General features: G+C 44.3%; 1 long non-coding RNA gene across 1 annotated transcript in view; it reads left to right on the forward strand.

The window, feature by feature from the left end:
- Positions 1 to 2,987: 2,987 nt before the first annotated feature.
- The window catches only part of LOC129046182 (uncharacterized), a 479,920-nt gene continuing 464,796 nt past the window's right edge, over positions 2,988 to 18,111 (forward strand). Inside the window, exon 1 of the long non-coding RNA XR_010407143.1 lies at positions 2,988 to 4,368. This is a non-coding gene — a long non-coding RNA (uncharacterized LOC129046182). The remainder of the gene's footprint in view (positions 4,369 to 18,111) is intronic.

Below are 18,111 nucleotides of genomic sequence, written 5' to 3' on the forward strand. Positions count from 1 at the left end.
TACAGTCTATTTTTATTTCCATGGAAAAAGCATAGCAGTTCTTACTGCTATATTCATAGCAGAACTTCAGAGGATAACTCATGATATAATAAACCACAATGCCAGACATATATCTCATCACATTCCAGACTCACCAGACCCCCGCAAGAGAAGGGTTACTATCCCCATTTTGCAGATGAGAAGACGGAGTCCTAGAGGACCTTCAGCAAGACCCCTCAGCTGGTGGACTCCAGGTCCAGGGCAGAGCCCAGGTGCCAGAGTGCATGCAGGACAGCATCTGCACCTGTCCATTCTGGCTGTGGGGACAAAAAGAACATTCACAGAAAGAACAGCACGAAGGACCACCACGATTCTAGAAAGGAATGATTTTGTGAAAATGAGAGAACAACCTTTCTGGCAACATCCTTGTGAAAATCCCAGAACTGAGAGAAATAACATGACTTCTAATAAGTGGCAAGTGGGGAGTCTGAGGGGAGCAGAGGATCTGGGAATGAGAGAAGGATGAGAAAGTGAGAAAATAGGTCTTGTAATAGAAATATATATGTTTTAAAACAGGGAATGATAAAGAAAACTGTAAAGAAAGGGCTTACGTCAAAGTCCAAAGGGAAATAGGCTCACTAGTCCCATGTTGAAAGAAGCCACATTTAGATATTTTAGAAAATATTGCTTCTTCAGCATTTCGCATCTTCGCTGAAATGGCATGCTTTATTTCTTTAGCGCTTCACTTTCCCTAGCTTTTGGTTGGAGAGGCAGCCTCATTACCTTCATTTTTTACTGGCTGTCAAGATAGCTCAGGTTCTGGGGCGCCTGGGTGGCTCAGTTGGTTAGGCGACTGCCTTCAGCTCAGGTCATGATCCCAGGGTCCTGGGATCGAGTCCCACATCGGGCTCCCGGCTCAGCGGGAAGCCTGCTTCTCCCTCTCCCACTCCCCCTGCTTGTGTTCCTGCTCTCGCTGTCTCTGTCTCTGTCAAATAAATAAATAAAATCTTTAAAAAAAAAAAAAAAGCTCAGGTTCAGATGGGCCACACTGAGGTAATGACCCAGGCAGGGTAAATGGGGAACTTTCTGTACTCCTGGGAAAAAGTCATCAATTTCATATATTTCCTGAATGCTACATTTTTTCTAAAAATAGCAAAAAAAAAAAAAATGTATGCAAGCTAGCTTCTGAATTGTTTTTATTCAAGAAAATTTAAGATGAGCATTGCCAGCTCATTCCTCAATGTCCGTGAAATACTTCAAATGAAACGTGCTCCACGAAGCAGGTGTTGAAAGTCAGTGCTGAGTTTCTAAAATAACCCTTCGGAGGTTCTATTTACCACGCTCTCGCTCTCTCATAACCTTGTCCTGATTCTTTCCCAGAGCTAGTACGCAATCCTAGCCGGGGCTAGATCAAAGGGAAGTGTTTCCATGATGGGGCTGCTCTTCCTTAGCCTTCCCTCTTCTTTCTCATTGGTCATTACCACAGCATGCAGAGCTGCACCTCAGGATCTGCTCTAAGAGAGGGAAAAACAGGCAGGGCTGGCTCACAGAATGGGGCTATTATTTTCCTAGAACCAACATTTGGTGTTAACATTCATGTCCTATCTGCCTGCAGACTCAGCCTTGCCATCACCCTCAATTATGAATGGCGACAGCAGAAGTATTGTACAGGGAGATGCAATCTCTGCTCTCTGGCCAAGGCTGACTGGTGTGTTTGACACAGGACAGCCACAGGGCCCCCCTCCCCCTCCCCCCGCCAACCCCCGCCCCACCCCAACACCAGCATCCACATCATCCGTGCTTGCATGCACTTGCCTCTCAAGTCTTTCTCTCTCACCACATAATTAAATCCATCTGGATCTGAAAGCTTTGTATTTATTGCCGGCTCGTTTGGACACTCTCCTAAGGTCTCACCATTGTGACAGTGGAAGAATTTAAAAAGAGGTGGTATTTCGAAACAAGGTCTCCGTAGAATTCATAATAGTAATTGCTTTTCTTCACTTCTTTCCAATATCCCCACATCAAAGTAAGGAAGGAAATAAGTGTCCTTCTCTTTTTTGCAGCCCTTTCAGCTCTTTGGTGTGGCCTGGGCCGTTGTTCTCACTGCTTCTATGACCCTGTGTGTTGGTTTGCCAGGGCTGCTGAAAGAAAGTGCCGCAGACCCCAGGCGGCTTACCCAACAGTTTATTTTCCTATAGTTCTGGAGGCTGGGATCCAGATCAAGAGGTTGATAGGTTTGATTTCTTCTGAGGCCCCTCTCCTTGACCTGTACATGGTCGTCTTCCCCTCTGCATGTCTGAGTCCAAATTTCTTCTTCTTACAAGGGCACCAGTCAGACTGGACTAGGGTCTACCCCAAAGACCTCATTTTTAACTCAATTACCTCTTTAAAGACCCTCTTTTTAAATAAGTCACATTCTGAGGTACTGGGATTTAGAACTCAACATGGGAATTTTGCAGGGGATGTAATTTGGTTCTTTACACCCTAAATACCTGATACCACATCTTAGATGTTGACATTTGTTGGAATTTATATTAATGTTCATTGTGCCACCATATTTTCACCATAAACCTGATTTCAGTTTAATGCAAGACTCTTTATCTAGAGCCCACGACTACTTTGGGTCCAGAAACATGCTGAAATTTTATGCCAAAGCTTACTGTCATGCATTATGAGCATTCTCCTATCAGACTCTTAAAAGGTTCACAGTGCACAAAAAAATGTTAGGATCTAATAGCTGATGGAAAAGGCCTTGTTGTTCATCTCAGAATATTTTTCCAATAAATAACAAGCACCTTTCACCATTGTGTTTGTAGTTCACACACACATACAGAGCATTGCACAGCCCCTACAATGTACCAAACACTGTCATAAGCGCTCCACAAACAGGAACTCCGTTAATCCTCACGGGGACACTACGAGGAAGGTAATATTTATAGATGAGGGGGGCGCCTGGGTGGCTCAGTCGTTAAGCATCTGCCTTTGGCTCAGGTCATAATCCCAGGGTCCTGGGATCGAGCCCCGCATCGGGCTCCCTGCTCAGTGGGAAGCCTGCTTCTCCCTCTCCCACTTCCCCCTGCTTGTGTTCCCTCCCTCACTGTGTCTCTCTCTGTCAAATAAATAAATAAAATCTTAAAAAAATATATTTATAGATGAGGAAATGGAGGCACACAGAGGTTAAGTAACTTAGATCATAAAGTTAGCTACCAGCAGAGCCAGGGTTCAAATCCAAGCAGCCTTGTTTAAGAATGCTAACTACTACTTTCCACTCTCTTTTCCCAAATCTTGTGATGCCAAGCCATGGTATTTGCATCCAGAGAATCAATTATCTTCACAACCCTTGACATAACTTACCTTTTTACCCCAAATCTATTTTGGAAGGATTTCAAAGTGATCAACAGCCTTTGCAGTGCATGCATGTTGCTTTTGGCAACTTACCGTTTTAACACCCTCTGCTTCCACTTAGCCGACAGTTACGTGTTTCTACAATCACACATTCAAGCAACTACTATCCCTCATTTAAGTTAAATTGTTTGACTCAGATGTATGGGCAGTGGTAATTGCTCCTAAGTTAAGTAACAATCAACACTTGCATAATACAAACAATAATCTTTAAAACTCTACCAGGCTTTCTACCACATCGTAATCATTCTATAAGGACCCAACATTTGGAGGGAAAAGGAAGACATTCTCGATAGAGTTTTTAGTTTTCCGTAGACTTCGGAAGAACAATACTGTTGTCACTGAGCTTCTTTAAATGAAACTGTTGGAGAAGGTCATTGAGAGGAGTAACCCCCGGTTGACCCTCTAGCTGCACCCGGAGCAATGGGAGGTGCCTCGCCCTCTCCCCTATCGTTGGGATGTACATTCCAAGAGCAGTAATTTCCAGGATGCAGCCTTGAGAGAGTAAGGTGTTGCTGAGACCATCTGAACGCTCTACGTGGTGGCAGAACCCTGGCGAGGCCTGTGTCAACTCTGAAGATTTTAAGAGGTGGTGCAGAGATCTGCTGGTCTTGGGGAGCCCAAGATGCGCCTCCTGTAGTAAGTTCCCTTGCTTGTCGAAACTGCCGCCTCCGGATCTGCGGTGACATGTCTGTGGTCTCCCCTTGCCCTCTGCATATGGGGCTGATTTCGAATTTCACCCAGGAAACTCCTGAGGTTGAGAACCAGCAACAACATTCTATCATTCCCAGGCCAAAAGATCCAATGAAAGGAGCAGTCAGCTTTTTGGGCTGAGTTGGGAACAGGAGTTAGCCCGCGGCACCTGCTTTCACGCCCATACTTGATTGCTTTACTTCTACTGTCTTCACCTTCCAACCCCATGGGGCAAGAAGAAATGCCTCCGTCGCTTGGATGAAAAGTGCTTAATGAACAAAACGGCAAAGGAAAGTAAGTATAAATCGCATCTTTTTGTCATTTGGAAAGATTTGTATTCTCCCAGTTTTTCAGAGATTAGAATTGTCACTGGGAAGCCTTATAACTTGGTAGGAGTGTTTGCTCTGGTACTTCTTTGAAACTCAAGTGTGTGTGGGGAAAAAGAGGTATTTGAAGGTACAAGCAGTCCTATGTGTGTTAGGACTGACTGTGTCAGGATTCCCTGTGAAGGAAAATGGGAGCCTCAGACTAATGGTTGCCAACAGTAAGGTGGATACATGCGGTTAATGGTTGCACATTTATGTATTTCTTTTGCTTAGCTTCTTGGCACACTTTCTGAGGGACAACCACAGTGGGAAGCTGGAAAATTTTGTGAATAATTATGATGCTCTTGAATCTTTTGAAGGAAATGCATGAGATCCTAATGGGTGAAAGATGGTGCGTAACCTCCTCATCAATTGGAAATTGTCAATCCAATTATTTCAGCTAAGTCACCCATCCAATCAGATCACTGCCCAATCAATTACTGAATTATCAGTAGTAAAGGCAGCCTGAAACGCCAGATGAATCATGTCAGGGACAGTGTCGAAGGCACAACTGTAATTTTCATGAAACTGGCAACTGGTTTAGCCACAGGATATGGGTTGTTTAATGATTCCATGTTTTTATTTTTGGTATCAAATCTGAAGTGTTTAGGCTATAAATCACGCCTCCCCCACCTCATTTTCCCTAACCCCCGTAGGTATTCATTTTTAAAAAGAAAAAAAAAAAATTCACCCATATATATGCAGGCTTAAAATCCTTCTTCCAGAATTTATAAGGATAAAGAGATTTATCCCTTCAATAGTTTTAGAACTGTTGTTTCCAAAGACCCTTACGTTTCTCCTTCGTCCCTGTTTGTGACACTTAATAGATTTCCTGACCAAAACTGGATCATTTGAATTTTAGAGGCCATATCCCAGCCGCTTTTGGACGGATTGACTTGGACTGTCTGCCCTGAGTGGGGTTGACCTCTTACTGCAACCCGGGAGTGCACCCTCAGAATCCACCGGCCCCCAAAGTCAGACTTGCAGACCTAGCATCTCAGCTCCCCCGTTGTTCCATGTGCTTGATTTCCTGTCTTCTTCCTCCGTATGGGGACAGATTCCCCCGGTGGCCTGCGTGTTAAAAATCAAAATTTCAGCCGCCGGAAGTATGTCGTTAAGATTCTTGGGGGAGGGCGCCTGGGTGGCTCAGTCGGTTGGGCGACTGCCTTCGGCTCAGGTCATGATCCCGGAGTCCCTGGATCGAGGCCCGCATCGGGCTCCCTGCTCGGCGGGGAGCCTGCTTCTCCCTCTGACCCTCCCCCCTCTCATGCGCTTGCTCTCTCTCATTCTCTCTCAAATAAATAAATAAAATCTTTAAAAAAAAAGAAAAAAAAAGATTCTTGGGGGAGTGTGACACGCCACAGTTTTTCGCTGCCGCACGCGTCCCCATGACAGCGCGGGTGATTACTTGGCGCGACTCTACCTCCTCTTTCAGAGGGAAGGGAGGCAAAGGGAGAAGCAAGGCTGGTGGTGCAGACAGACGTCCGGGCCGCTGGGTCCGCGGAGCAGGAACACAGCTTCCCGCCGCCTCCCTGTACCGGGAGGGGACCGGGCGCCGGATGGGCTGGCGGCTGGCCTGCGGTCTCAGCTGCCACATGGGGCAGGGAACCGGAGAGGCGCGTTTAAAGTGCAATCGCGTGCTTCCAATCTGTCTGTCTAATATTGCAGCAAGCTTAACTGCCGGCGCTTGGGGCACGAGAAATGCACTGACCAAGTTTGCTTCTATTAAGGCGCTTTTAATTGATGGCACTTGGCAGTGGGATCCCGTTTTCCTCTTTTTCCCCTGCTCTCCACACCCCTTTTGATTTTAAGAAAGTAGAGCCGCATTTCCCCCTTATTTATTTATTTATTTATTTTCCCCTGGGCCGGATGCCTAGCACGTTCTGAATGAAAGGGAGAACCTCTAGGGGTCAGTGCAGCGTAAAAAAAAAAAAGGCCCGAGCTCCGCCGGGGCGCGGAATCCTTGAGGTTTCAATCACAGCTCTGTCCCTTTTTCATTCTAATGAGGGAACAGTCCCATTACTTCAGGCAGAGCCTGGCTCCAGAAGCAATCCCCTTGATGGCCATTTCCCTTTAATATAAGTTTAAACATTTGCAATCAAAGGCAGCTCTGATTTGAAATTTAGGGCTGTCTTCACATTTGTTGCATTTCACCTGGTCTGCTGGAACCCAGAAGGCTGCCCCCTCCCACCGTCCTTTCCAAGCTCCGCCCCAGGGTGGGCAGAGGCCTGGGGCCTTTTCACCTTCCGTTCCTTCCCTTTTCTTTCTTTCTTTTTTTTTTTTAAATATTTTTTATTTATTTATTTGAGAGAGAGAATGAGAGAGAGAGAACACCTGAGAGGGGATAGGGTCAGAGGACAAAGCAGACTCCCTGCCGAGCAGGAAGCCCGATGCGGGACTCGATCCAGGGACTCCAGGATCATGACCTGAGCCGAAGGCAGTTGCTTAACCAACTGAGCCACCCAGGCGCCCTATTTCTTTATTTTCTTAGTGGAAGAGCGCGCATGCTCGCATGACTGCATCCTTTTGTATACAGATGTCCTTTTGGCCTTGGTCTTTCAAATTTGAAAAGTCCTAATTTAGTTCATAATGTTATCAAAGGATAGTTAAGCTTTCGGGCATGGTGTGTGTGGGGGGGCGGTGTGTGTGTGGGAGAGAGTGAGAAAAGGCGGCACTCATTAAAATGGTGGGTGGGGATGGAGCCCTGCGATCCCTGGGCAGACATTGCAGGAATGGGAAGAAAGACTCTGGGGATCTCCTGAGGTGCGGTTTCCTCAGTTTCCTCGGGTTGAGGTAATTTCAGCTCCTCCCGTTTACTCCTCAACTCTCTCCATCACTGAGACAGTCCAGCTTCCACCTACCTTCTCCAGCCCTTGATTCTGGGTCATCTCCTGAGGCACTTGGCCCTGTTGAACATTTCTCGCTGTTGGGCTTTTTGCTGTTCGTTTGCACTGTTGTGTCTCACAACCTCCTAAATCTAAGATGGTATTGGTGACCCTATGTCTAGACCTTCTCTCACTCTACTAACAGCCTTGTGAGTCCGAATGTGGCCCTAGAATCTTTCTTGGTGGCTCCAGGGAGACACTGCCAACAAATCAAAGTTGACACGATGGATGTCCCCCTGCCCAGCTTACTTTAATTATATCTCTCCTACAATGAAAAGAATTTCATTTTGATATCCATCCTTTCCCTGGATGACATCCTCCTTCCCATAGTTCCGATGAGTACTGTATGCTGAAAACACGCTAGGCTCTAGCTCCAGAACAAGTCCTTCCCTGATCTCTAACACTGATAATTCTATAACCTCTTAGATTCCTCCATCTGGAACTCCTACCAACACTTCTAATGTCACATGTCTAAAACCAAGCTCATCATTACACTTCCCCAAAATCTGGGTCTCCCGTATTCTCCAACTTTGTTAGTGTCATCACTCTCCATCCAGTTGCTTTTTCCTTTCTTGCAATCTCCTCCTACCCCTACCTCCTCTATCACCACTGCTTTCCCCTCAAAATCCAACCAGTAACAGAGAGTGGATATGAGGAGCACCAGATGAGTGGAATGAATATTTGGTGGAGAAGACTTTAGCATCTTCATAATCTCCATTGGACTACCACTCATATCCAGCCATCCCATGTAAACATACACTAAGTGTAAATGGCATATTTACTTGGCAAACACAGCTTCCCCATCCAACCCCTCCTTACAGGAAAGTAGCCTGTAAACTTCTGCATGTGAATTTTGGTGTTCTCTGCAAGGGCAAGCTTTCTAAAGCATAAATCTAGTTGCACTATTTTCTAACAAACCTTTGCTGGTTTCTCTTTGCCTATGAGATAAAGCCCCAAACTCCAAGCATGTTATCTGATGCTCTGTCTGGCTCCAGTCTATGTTTCCAGCCAGATTTACTGTCCTCTCCCCTTCCACATTCCAGCTCCCTTGCCAGGCATGTTTTTTGCATACTTAATTAGTTCCTGTTTCCAGGACATATTTCTTGCAATTTATCTTCCAGGTGTACCTTTTCTTCCTAATTCTTTATTTGGTCACTCAGCTCAAATGTCATTTCTGTGAAACCTTCCCCAACTCATGCAAGTAGACTAATTAGAATTAGATACTCTCTGCTATGTGCTCCCCTAGCACATGATGCATTTCTTAATAGCATGTGTTATGCAGTGTCCTGATTGAGTGCCTTTCTTTGCCACCAAGTTCTATGTTCTTACAGGGAAGGACTCTCTGCTTGTTTTTTGTGTCTCTAGCACCTTGCATGGTAGCTAGGACATAACAAATGCTGATTAATTGTTTTGTGAATGAAGGAGGTAGTGGATGTGCTTAAAGAAGACATGAGCATCATTAATGACAAACTGTTTGTTACAATTTTGCTGCAGAACAGTCCCCAGTAAGAGCATTTAAAATCTAGAAGTGCAGTTCTGGGCTCTACAAGGCACAAGAGAGCCCTGCTCCTGGCCGCACCCACTTGGAATGAGGAGCCCAATAAAGATGGTGCTTGTGGAAGAGTATGGATGAGTACTTGGGCCAGACTCTCTCTCTGTTTGTGTGTGTGTGTCAGGGGAGGGTGGTGGGGAGTAGGATAGGTAATTCCCAATAGAATTATCTGTTGGGTAGACTGTTTATAAGCAAGATAAGCATATCCCGTGCTTACTCATTGTCAAAGATAACAAGACCAATTGATTTTCAAATGCTATTTGAGCTGCTACTATGGGCAAATGCCAGCAAGTGCAGATGGGTTACAGAGGAATGTGATGAAGTTCCCATCATTGAGTCGTTTACTGTCAGCTAAGGAAGTGAGATTTTTGCAAAGGTGGATTTAATAAGTAGAGTGATCTCATTATATCATCCAGACTGGGGTGTTTTTGAGTGGGAAAGGGGATGCTATTAAGTATTTCACTGGGAATATAGGTGCAAACCAGGACAGTCCCACCGAAACCCGGACAGATAGTCACACTAATGGAGACTGTCCTGTGCACTACGAGTGTCCTGGTTTCAGGGTAGAAAGTCATCACTATAAAGTTGGGGGTTCACAGAGAGAGAGTCCGTCCCTGATGAGGGGCGCCTTGATGTAGGCCTGAAAGGAGGAGGATTGGTGTGGTGAGAGGAGGTAGGAGAAAGTGTTCAGTGGCGAAAAGGGAGTGAGCACATCCAACAATTTGTATAGAGGACTGGGAGCAGACCCCTTTGTTTGGTGATAGGTCAAAAGCCAAATAACATCTGGAGATGGTTTGCATTTGAGAGGCAAGAAATGGGGATAGGGAGAATCCAGGAAAGTTTGAGGCTTTGACACTGGGTGGCTGGGAACGTGGTGGCCCTAAACAAGTAGATGGAAATGGTTTGGGGAAAGATAATTAAGTGGGGAAAATTTGAAATATTTTTGCCTTTTAATTTTGATGTCAAAAGTGGCACATGCTTATTTTAGAAAACTTGGATAATGCAGGAATTATGCGTGAGAATTTAGGAATGATATCCCATTCCTAGAATATTACCAATGTCATATTCATTCTGAAGGAAGAAATGGAAACAGCAGGAGGAGTGAAGGTGAAGTCTGGTTTCTGTGTGAGTTTTTCAAATGGTTTGCCTTCTGTGCTTTAGACAATTTTTCACTCATAAAAATATGTTTGTTTAAGACTTCTTGGTCCCTTACTCAGTGCCAGGCACTGTGGAGGAAATGGCATTTTTTGGGGGGTGGAGAGAGAGAGATTGCGCATGAAGGGAGGGGGCTGGCAGAGGGGGAGGGAGGAGAGAGAGAGAGAGAGAGAGAGAGAACCTCAAGCTGATTCCTCCCTGAGCGTGGAGCCTGATGCGGGGCTCCATCTCACAACCCTGAGATCATGACCTGAACTGAAACCAAGAGTCTGACGCTCAACCAGCTGAGCCCCCCAGGTACCCCAGAAATGGCATTTAAAAGTGACATGGAAAGATTCGCAGGTAAAAACTTACGAACAAGTGTCACGTGAATGGTGATGAAGAGTTTGGAAAAGGGAGAGATCAGACACCTGAAAGAAAAGCCCTATTGAAATATAATCCCCAAACATGAATTCCGGTGGTGGGAGTAATAAAATACAAGAGATGCCGACAGGCTCCTTGTGTGTTTGAGGTTTAGACAATTGATCTTCTAGGGTTTAATCTCTGTGGAGTTTGGGTTGTTCTATTCTTAACTAGTTCTTCTGTTTCCTTAGTTCTTGATCTATCTTCATTCATCAGAGCTGTTGCTGTTTTAGCAGCAACAATAATTATGTGGCATATTGGTGAGTTGTGACAAGGCTTATCCATGACATTGTTTAAAGGTTCCCAACTATGCACAAGACTGATGTAACTTTCTCGGGTCACATCGGCTTGATCTGAAAAAGACGCTTATAGTAACAAATCCTCCTTCTTCTGGCTCTTTCCTGTCCTCCGATTTCAGGATCTCCAGCAGCCAGTTATTTCTAGGGTCTTCCGAGAGAGTATCTCAGGTTGCTCATGAAAATAACCCTCTCAGCCCCTGCATGGAAGGCGTTCTCCTATCCCTTTCCTCTGACAACATCTGACGTTTTCTGCCAAGGCTCTCGGGGGTGCTCTGGGTTCCAGTGTGGGTCTTTATAGCAGCATCTGCCACCGCGGGGGAGCTCTGCTCTGCCCGCCTGGAAGGGCCCTGCGGCCTTGTGTTAGCGCACTGAGATGGCCGGCTGGCTCCCTTCCCGTGACGGCACCATGCTGTGCTGACATGGAAAGTGAGGCGACATCTTTTCCCCAGCTTTGTGTCACACCCTCTGGGTTCCAAGGCACTGCTACCTTCTGCCTCTAAAATAACAATGAAGATAGATGTTTCCGTTTTTATAAGTGGCCTTGGCTTCCTAAAACCCTAACATGAGATCGGGGCTCCTTGGGCCAGAGCGGTCTGAGGGAAGGATCCCTGTGGTACTGAAAATGCTTCCTCCCCTTGGATTCCGGGGACATTGTCATGGGACCAGGAGTAGGGGCCTGTCAACTTCCTGTAGGATGACCTCTCACGCAGGGCCTCTCCAAGTCTCCTGTAACTCTGTCTCTGCGGAAGTGACTCAACTACTCTGAAGACATCCCCAGATGTGTCTTTTTGACATCGTCAGGATGGACTCATACTCTTCTTTTTTTTTTTTAATTTAATTTAATTCTATTATGTTATGTTAGTCACCATACAATACATCATTCGTTTTTGATGTAGTGATCCATGATTCACTGTTTTCATATAACACCCAGGGCTCCATGCAGTACGTGCCCTCACTCTCTTCTGCCCCTTCGATAAAGAAACCGCTCTAGGTGTGGGCCAATTTCTGTTGTGGGAAGCAGAACAGTAAGGCCCGAGGAGCTCGTCCCATCTTTCCACCAGAGGGCAGATAAGTCCTACATCTTGAAACAGTCTCAGGTTCTGTTTTACACTAAAGACCGCGTTAGTAAAAAAGCTGACATAAAAGTTATGTTCCCGTGTCCTTCCCTGTATATCTTTAATATTTACAAGCGTCTACAGGGTGTATTAGCATATAGAATATTAATACCTATCCTACGTGAGTATGTATATTGTTATAGTGGTTTAACTTACACTTTCGCTGATAGTGGTTTCACGGACATGGAAAAGGTAGTTAGCAATAGAAATTGCTTCCTGTTATGCCAGATTTCCTTTGAAGCAGAAGACATACATCAAGAAGGAGATTTTAAGAAGAAATGAATGTAGAATTAATTGGCACGGCATGCCATTTTGCAAGAATCTTTGCTGTCGTATCCTGCTTTCGTCTAATGTGTCTTTGAAACATAGTTCTGATATACTGATTTATTTCTATGTCAAGATTTTTTTTTTCCAGCTTGGAGAAGAGCTGTCTGCCGTTTGTAGGTGGCGCTATTTTGATTTGGAGTATCCTTTTAGCTAATTTACTCCAGGGTAAGTGAATGGGAAGTTAAGTCCTGGTGAATGTTATGGCTGCCTTGTGGTTTTAGGGAGTTCTCTAAACCACATAGAAATGGAGCCTTATAATGGCGATGTCAGGTACATCCTATTATGGAGTTCTCTTTGTTGAGAAAACCAACATGTAGACATTATCCCGAGACCCTCCCTGATAAAGAGAAGTTCTTTATATACCTTTATTTGGGCTATGGCTTTTTTTTTTTTTTTAAAGATTTTATTTATTTATTTGACAGAGAGAGATACAGCGAGAGAGGGAACACAAGCAGGGGGAGTGGGAGAGGGAGAAGCAGGCTTCCTGCTGGGCAGGGAGCCCGACGCGGGGCTTGATCCCAGGACCCTGGGATCATGACCTGAGCCGAAGGCAGTCGCTTAACCAACTGAGCCACCCAGGCGCCCTGGGCTATGGCTTTTAAAAAATTGGTGCAATGGCATATCTAGAATTTTTTTATTAAATACGTGTTTCTAAAAATATCAAACTATTGTCTCACAGTTTCAAAGTTGATACAGCGCTCAGAGCCCGAAGGTGTTCTGGGGCTTATGTACTCCCTTTGCCTTAGTTCAAAGGAAACACTTTACATATCCAGCACTATTCCGGGGACATCTCAAGAGAGGAAGAGAGCCAGAGTAAAGGCATTGCATTAATTTTGTTGAAAGAGTGAGCATAGGGTGGCTCAGTGGAACGATATTGCCTGAGAGCAAAGCTAAAACCTTTGACCACCTCCACTTTGTCCTGCCTTTTCATTGCTGTCAGGCAACAAAGACTGCGGAAAATGTTATGGTAGCTGACTCCCTGGGCCAAACAGCCCCCCCACCCCCTCCCCCATCCCCCCTTGCAAAAGTGGGGGTGGATGGGAATGTTGCAATGGAAGGAAACATGAGGAACAGGAAATACTGTCTCAAGGAGTTTCCTTTTTCTCTGTCTCTTCCCCTCACTGATACAGTTTGGAGACCTCAAAGATGTTGTGCCTGGATGTTCAAGTTGCTGACAAACTGCATAGTACAAGATACGCTTCTGAGCGTCTATTTCAGGAACTTAGCTTAGATTCTTGCCACGGAAATATGGTCCGTGGACCAGCAGCATTGGTATCACCCAGCAACTTGTTAGAAATGCAGAACTTCTGTGCCTCACCCCAGAACTCCTGAATCAGAATCTGCATTTAAAAAAAATCCAGGTGACTCACGTATGCATTAAACTTGGAGAAGTGTTGGCCTAGATCTCTTTCTCTCTCTCTCTCTGTCTAAACCAGGGTGTCCTAGAGTTTCCCCTTTCTTACTCTGCCTATTTGCTGGGATACTGATCTATTCAGTACAAGTTAGCCCAAAGTAGAACACCGGATGTCATGAACCTGATGACTAGAATGCATATGGACATAGTTTGCCAGTTTACGGCCATTTCCTTTATACTTCTTTTTTTTCTTTGAGCATCAAGTATAATGCGCAGTTTGCCTTGCATTAAATAAACTTGGACAAAACTCCAACTTATAAGACATAAAATAAGGGAGTGATTATTCACATTGTAAAATAGTCTCTGCTTTATGAGGAAATTTACTAAATTATTTCTTTAAATTGCCCCGGGATACATTTGAAATAGAATTTGACTCAAATGTTGATTCACAGTCCCATTTTTGAGATGGCATATAATACATAAATGGAGACATGATTGCGCAGATAGCGTTTTGGGCATATTATTAATAAAATTTTGAAAGAGCTCTTGACCACCCTCCTCATTTCTTTTTCCCATTTCATTCTAATTTCTCTAAGTCTACAACGTGGAATTACTTCTTTTTATTCATCTACCAACTCATATATAACTCAATTGCTTTACATCCCTATGAAACCAAAGACTCCACTGAGCTTGCATTAGCATAGAAGAAACCTAGAGATGAATCCAAGAAAAATAACCCTTTAGCCTGAGGAACAGTAATGGTGATCTTATGCTTGATCTGAGCCTGTAAAATCCTCTCTGGTAGTAAAACCCTGACAAGGGAAAGTAGATCCATTCCTGCAGAACACTGAGCAACAGCATAGGAACATTCTTTAGGTCCCAAAGTATTATTATTATTATTATTATTATTTTTAAAGATTTTATTTATTTATCAGAGAGGGAGGGAGAGAGAAACAGCATGAGAAGGGAGAGGGTCAGAGGGAGAAGCAGGCTCCCCGCTGAGCCAGGAGCCCGACGTGGGACTCTATCCCAGGACTCCGGGATCATGACCTGAGCCAAAGGCAGTTGCTTAACCAACTGAGCCACCCAGGCGCCCTGGTCCCAAAGTATTACTGACAACTGGTAAACCACATTGGAACCACCACCCAGATCAAGTCCTTCATGTTCTCATGGACTTTGTTCATATCGCTACAGTGGTACTTAGGTTTCTTTTTTTTTTTTTTTAAGATTTTATTTATTTATTTGAGACAGAATGAGAGAGAGAGAGAGAGCACATGAGAGGGGGGAGGGTCAGGGGGAGGAGCAGACTCCCCGCCGAGCAGGGAGCCTGATGCGGGACTCGATCCAGGGACTCCAGGATCACGACCTGAGCCGAAGGCAGTCGCTTAACCAACTGAGCCACCCAGGCGCCCAGGTACTTAGGTTTCTATAGTGCAATCTGTGTTTTTGATTTTTCCTCTAGGAGTTTTTTGGGGACAAGAACTTTGCTTTTTTCATCTTTAGGCATCCAGTGCCTCGCACATAATAGTATTTCACGAAAGTGTGTTGGATGAAAGATTTAGTAGTCTACTGCATAATTACTGATACCTTCAGAAAGAGCAAGAATTTGACATCTGAACAAAGCATCTATAAAAAGTGGGGGAAACACTGATCAGTTGCCTCTTTTCAGAAAGGCAGCAGTAATGTGGTTCATCTGAAATAGAAGATAATAAACACTAGTATTTGGCTTAGAAATTGTGGCTATATTTGAATAATAATAACTATGAAGCATTGGAAACACCAAAAGACAACAAGAAGCAGAAGCAGCAGGAGGAGGAGGAAGAAGAGGAGAAGGAGAAGTAAAGGGAGAGGGGGGAGGGAGGGGAAAAATGATGCCTATTTCATTGAAAAGTTTTGCCTATCCTGTTACACCTCAGGCTAATCCTGCTTGTGAACTGAGGCATTTCTTAGGTCAGTACAGAGAAGTCAACTCTGCTGGAAACCTTGCTTGTTAATATAAGCAGATAAAGTTTTAAAAAACAGGACTCCTTTTCTCTTGCTTAGAAAGAAGAATCAGAATTACATCTTTGTCATCTAAGTACCAAAGTAAATGTAGAGAGTACTCCCAAATACATTAGAAATCTGATAAAGTAACGTTTTAGAAGGTAGGTGACATTCCAGGATACCATTCTTTATGTAGTCTGTGCCTTTCCAGTCAGGTGCTTGAATCCTGCCTGCTGTGGTCACTTGGGTCCACCATATTCAGAGATCTCCTTCCCATGCTATCTGGAGGTGGACTTCACTTCAGAAATTTTTGAAGATATATTAGTTCATAATGATGGAACTCATGCTTTGGGATGAAAGTTACACAAGTTTTCTGTACACTTAAAAATAATTTTGTACAGGGGCACCTGGGTGGCTCAGTCGTTAAGTGTCTGCCTTCGGCTCACGTCATGATCCCAAGGTCCTGGGATCGAGCCCCACATCGGACTCCCTGCTCTGCAGGAAGCCTGCTTCTCCCTCTCCCACTCCCCCTGCTTGTGTTCTCTCTCTCACTGTGTCTCTCTCTGTCAAATAAATGAATAAAATCTTAAAAAAAAATAATGATGTACAACAAATTAAAAGTGACATAATCAGTTTCTGGTATAATTCTTCCTCTTAAGAAAATGATGAGTGAATATAAACAGAAGGGGCCCTGTTCCAGTCCAGTTGGTCATCTCTCCTTCCATTACGTAAATTGTGGTTATCCTCTGAGGTATTTTTCATAGTGCTAGTTTTCCATATTGTTGAATTCCGGGATTTCACTTGCTTCTCTCATGGCCCCAGTTGGCTGAAAATATGGTTTTTGTTTTTAAGAAGAGGCAAAAAATTATTTTACTTATAGCATTTGTCTACTATATTCATCAGGAAGCCTATTATGTCCAGCAAAACTGTCATATTATTATTATTATTATTATTATTATCCCAAGGATGGGATAAAAGTTGTTCATTCCCGTAGCTTTCTCATCCTCCACTCCAATTGTTCTCAAGACTTTGGCCATCTGCCCTTGTGTTTTCCATGATCTACCTTTTAGTGCTTGGAGGAAGATGATTTCCCACTGTTAACAGGAAAAATAGCTCTCCGATCCGAGTGAGAGCTGACAATGGATCAGAAATGTAGGCGCCCATGTGCTTCCCATGTGACATTAAATATGTCCCTCTCCTAATTGCAAGAGCTAAGTAGTGATTCTCTTTAAAAATGCCATACCCAGTGTCTCACAGGTTTTCAAAAACAGAGTTGGTGGCAAGAATGTGGAAGGACAGAATACAGAAAAAGATAAAATATAATGGGGATAAATCTTTAAGATGATTGAGCTGGCATTAGCATTAGCCTAGAAGCCCCAGAATTCTCATGAATGGGACAGAGTAGAAAGTTAAGGTTTCTTCATTAGTGGTTCTTGGAATTACTTGACAAGTAGTCCTCTTCTTCCTCCTTGGGAAATACTAACACTTGGAGACGTGACACTTGCTGGAATCATTCACTTTACTCAGGCGTACTTTGTTGTTGTTTTTAATTTTAAGGACTTACAGCCACATTTAACTGAGCATTTCAGAAGTGAAATGGGGATTGATTTCCTGGAATGTCCATCTCCTCTTCGCATGGGTGATGCATGGATAGTTTATGAGAGTGTGTGCTGTAGCTGAGACCTGGGAGGGAAGGGGAGTTTTTTTTTTTTTTTTAAAGATTTTATTTATTTGACAGAGAGAGATAGCAAGAGCAGGAACACAAGCAAGGGGAGTGGGAGAGGGAGAAGCAGGCTTCCCACCGAGCAGGGAGCCCGATGCGGGGCTCGATCCCAGGACCCTGGGATCATGACCTGAGCCGAAGGCAGATGCTTAACAACTGAGCCACCCAGGCGCCCCTGGGAAGGAGAGTTTTTGAGGCATGCCTGGGTCCTCAGCATTATCTCACTCTGGGGCTTTAAAAGCTGTTGGATCCCATGGACTTATGTATAATGTAATGTGTCTAGGGAAATTTTTTTGGCGCAATCAGAGGTGTGACCGCAATTGTTATGAAAAGTGGCTCAAGCAGATGACAAGTGATAAAACAGTTGATCTCTCATCTTTCATGGGCTGTTTTAATGCTGTAAACACTCTCTTGAAGAAGATGGGAAGCTAAGCTATTGACTTTTGCTCCATTTTGGGTGGGTTACGTTTATTTATTTATTTATTTAAAGATTTTATTTATTCATGAGAGACAGAGAGAGAGAGAGAGAGAAGCAGGCTCCCAAGGAGCAGGGAGCCCGATGTGGGACTCGATCCCAGGACCCTGGGATCATGACCTGAGCCGAAGGCAGACGCTTAACCATCTGAGCCACCCAGGCGCCCTGGTGGGTTATGTTTAAGTTGTGTTGACAGATGCTTGTTCCCAGAGAACTTGTTGGGAGGAATAAATACGTCTGTGGGTCAGACAGGTCCTTTTTCCAGAGTGTTCTAACTAAGAGTGAATATGGAAGGATTCCTCAGACTCATGTTTTATACTACAAAGGATTACCACTAATTAGTTAGGAATGTTGGCTGTTATTGTTTCTTTTGCATAGAGGATTTAGAATTTTTGGGATTAT

This window comes from Mirounga angustirostris, unplaced genomic scaffold (genome assembly GCF_029215605.1).
Source record: "Mirounga angustirostris isolate CCGP_5_RB_7025 unplaced genomic scaffold, mMirAng1.0.hap1 SCAF_14, whole genome shotgun sequence".
Taxonomy (NCBI): Eukaryota; Metazoa; Chordata; class Mammalia; order Carnivora; family Phocidae; genus Mirounga; species Mirounga angustirostris.